Genomic DNA, 4,170 nt, shown 5'->3' on the forward strand with positions numbered 1-4,170 from the left:
TGTAATAAATGCCTCTCCGTTGCAAAACCTGCATGCAGGTGTGCCTGTCTAAGATTCCAAAACTATTCTTTTCAGATGCAAAAGAAATGGGAAGTATCTAACATCCTATTACATAAATATGGTTTCACAAACACTGTTGGATCTTTATTACTATGGACTTTCTACTTTATCAAGAAAAGCATATGAACGTTGAATAGCACTGTGGCTGTGTGCCAGGGGAAAGACAGAAAACTAGTTATGGAGGTAAGAATTTAAGTATAATTGTGATAAGTGCTAGTAGGGAGGAAAACAGGTACTCGAGAGTGGATACTAGAGGAATCTGGACACAACTTCAGAGTCACAGGCGTCTTCTGTGAAGAAGTCTCACTGAAGCTGATAAGTGGGCAAAATATTGAAACTTGCAAAGGAAGAAATGGTGGATTAACATTCAAGACAGACAGAACAACAGGAGGCAATAAAAATATGATTTATTCGAAATTTCTGCTTACTCAATATTTTATAGGTAGGATAAGTCCTGAAATTAAGTATATGAAGTCATTGCTCAGTCCTATAGCAATCTCAAGTATCCTGTAAGAACATGCTCCCATAAGAACTAACTGATGAATTTCAGGCATTTAAGATCAAAGCTGAAATATTTGCTCCTCAACTAAGACCCAAAGTATTATAAACAATTTCCATGATTACTTTTATTAAAAATAGCCTTCATCTATGCGAAGGAGAGAATTTATTTCCTCCATAGAGAAGCTTATGAAATATACCTACCCTATTTCCCCAGAAATAAGACCTAGCCGGACAATCAGCTCTAACGCGTCTTTTGGAGCAAAAATTAATATAAGACCCGGTCTTATATTACATATTACATTACATTATATTATATTATAAAGACCCGGTCTTATATTATAGTAAAATAAGACCGGGTCTTATAGTAAAATAAGACCGGGTCTTGTATTAATTTTTATTCCAAAAGATACGTTAGAGCTGATTGTCCGACTAGGTCTTATTTTCAGGGAAACATGGTACACAACCTTCTCAGGTCACTTACAACTACAGTGTTTTTTTACAACTAAATAAGAGTAATTTTAAGAACTTAAGATCACCAATGGCAGTTATTTTTGGTTTAAGAATTCTCAATACCTAAACCCAAATAATGAATTGAAAGTCATGAGGAAAAAGAAAATGTGAAGAGTTGGTTTGCAAAGAGAAAGGCTTAATTTCAACATTATCATAGAAAGAGAAGGAACTTCTCTCTCTCTCTCTCTCTCTCTCTCTCTCTCTCTGTCTCTCTCTCACTCACACACACACACACACACAAATTAAATAAAATACATTAAAACTTAATGGCACAGCAATTTATATAGTCTAAATTATGAATGTTACTGAATTTTTAGGGGATCCTAGCGTAGCTAAAGCGTGGTTATGCATGATCATCGATGTGTCAGGGCTTCTTTCTAACTTACGACACCTAAGTATCAGAACTACATGAACTGTGATGAAAACTTCTCATATAAAATTGTAAGGAGACCTACATTGAAGTCATTTACTTTTAAGGAAAAGAGGTTGAAAAATGTAACTAACTCTTGGTGAAATGTACAAATTGTTGGTTTACCTTATTTCAAATAAACTCTCTTAAAATCATTTCCCGGCCTAAGTATTTATGGAAGTTATGATTTATGAAGGACAATCCAAAACAATTTATTTAATTGGTTCTCCAACAAGAAAATTGCCATCTAGACTCTAAAGGCTTGGCACTTTCTGCTGCCTTATAATCAAGCTTTGTAACTGAGGCAAGCGTCCAGCTTGACACTCCCTGGCTGCACCCTGTGAGGACAACATTAAACTGGTAATTTAGGATATGCCTCAAGGGGAGTGGGTTTTTATGCCTGTGTTGGTGTTTGTGAGAGGGTGTGTGCATGTGCCATCACATAATCATAAGCATATTTTTGTTTATTTCCATAGTTTGAAAGCTATATAAAGTACTTATTTAGCAGAAAATAGAGAAAACTCAATTTATTGAAAATACTATTTAGCAAACATGCATATTTTTTTTGAAGAGATAGTTGAACACCAGAACACTTATTTTAAGAGGTTGTTTTTTTTTTAAATGTACTGATGGGTTCTGTTTTTCTGACAGCTAAGTAACTCCATGAAAACAATTTTGAATATTTATGGGAGGGGCAGTGATTTAGAAATCATCCTTTCAGTTCTTAAAAAAATCATTCTGGAAACTGGCAGAAACTTTCTAGCACCCTAATTCAGTGCCAGAAAAGGAAATACCAGGGAAAATCCTGTTCAGCACATAGACAAAAGAAAAAAAACAACTAACAACCCTCCAACCCCCCAAAAAATATAGCAAACAAGTGAATATTTGACGTTCAAACCAAATCCTTTTGAGTTTAAAATAATGAACAGAACTAATGAAAGAGTCAGAATTATCCAAGAAAATTTAGAGCAAACAACTGATTATTTCTTATACTATTTGGAGGTCTGAATTAGAGTGCAAATCATTTGTTTAAAAAAGCGTATTGAGCCCTTACTAGTATGTTCAGAGCTTTCTACTACACATTGATGAAACTAAGATAAACAAGAAATACTCCTGCCATTAAGACAGAGAATGGTGGTATTGACACACATATTATATAACACAATGGATGCAACAATAAAGATTAGGATATTTATTGCAGGATTATAAAAGAAGGGGAGAGGTCCTACAAGACTCAGGGGAACTATTTTATAATAATACAAAAAGATGAGTTTTCCAGAGCATCAATTTGCCACATACTCTGTGGTCAGAGAGAAGGGAGTTAAGAATTTATCAGATTATTCTTCTAAATCTGTCACAGGCTCTAATTTACACAATTCAATTCCTATTTTCCAATTTATTAATTTTTAAATGGTTCAAACAGATCCAAAATAGATTTTATTTTTATATTTTTCATATATCTACATAATCCAAATCTCAAAACCCAATCCTTTCCATTTCTAATCAATCAGTTTGATTAATCTCCAATGGGAAAAAACAGGTAATCTCCCCCATGCATTTCTAGTGATTTATTTCTATAAGAATCATTTGTCTTTTGAAAAATCAGTCCCTTATCATGAGAGACATTGAATCAGAAGCTGGATGATCTCCCCCAGAAATGTTCTGAAAGATTTCACAGTGGGTCAGGCTTAACAGCAGATAATTTCTATGGTTTCTTTCAGTATAAGATTCAATCCATGATACACAAATAGTTTTAAGGGAGCATAGAGCTCTGTGAGAAAGTAACTTCAGAGTATTAGCACTCATTTGTTTGTTTAATCTGGTGCACAACCAGGAAACAAATCATCTAGAGTAAAGAAATGAGAATTCAAATTAAGTAGAAATCCATTTTGGTGAAAAAGGCAACTGAATGAAATTGAGGAATTAATTCAACAAGCAAACAGAGCTTACATGGCATTTTCAGAGCTACCTCTACATTCAACCTACCTCCAATCATACAAATTAGATTGAAATTAGTAAAGGAATGAAAATCAGTTGATACATTAATAAAGCATTGCTGTTGTTTTTTCCTGAAAAATTCATCCATCTAACCGTTCATTTTTTCATCCATCCATTTGTTTATCAATAGCATTTGAGCATTTGTAATGTGCCAGGCACTATTCTGGACTAGTCAAAACAACTTCTAGGAAAGAGCAAACCAGACAGAGGAAGAAGCAAGGGTAAAAGTCCTGACTTGACTATGTCTGTGGGTTTGAAGAACAGGAAGAAGTCAATGTGGCTAGAAAACATGAGAGACTGGTGTTAGATGAGGTGAGAAAAATAGGCATGTGGACCATGTAAAGAAGTTTTCATTTTATTCTAAATTTGAGGGCAAGATTAAGGAAGGAAATCATACGAGCAATTTTGCATTTTCTAAATACTTATCTGGCTGCTCTTAAGAGAAAGCCCAACAAGACACCAAAAGTGGAATAAGGAAAATGAGTCAGAAGACACAGTAATCCAGGGAAAAGGTGGGACTGATTTGATTGAGAAGCTAGCAGAGAAGATGGTACAAAATAGGTGAATTCAGGAAATATTTGTAGGGAGAAACAACAGGAATTTCTAATAGATCAGATTTAGGGGCTGAGCAAAAGGGAGAAATTAAGTTGACTCAAATTTTGAGCCTGAATACCTGAGAGGAAAATTTGTGA

Source organism: Rhinolophus sinicus, linkage group LG02 (genome assembly GCF_036562045.2).
Source record: "Rhinolophus sinicus isolate RSC01 linkage group LG02, ASM3656204v1, whole genome shotgun sequence".
Taxonomy (NCBI): Eukaryota; Metazoa; Chordata; class Mammalia; order Chiroptera; family Rhinolophidae; genus Rhinolophus; species Rhinolophus sinicus.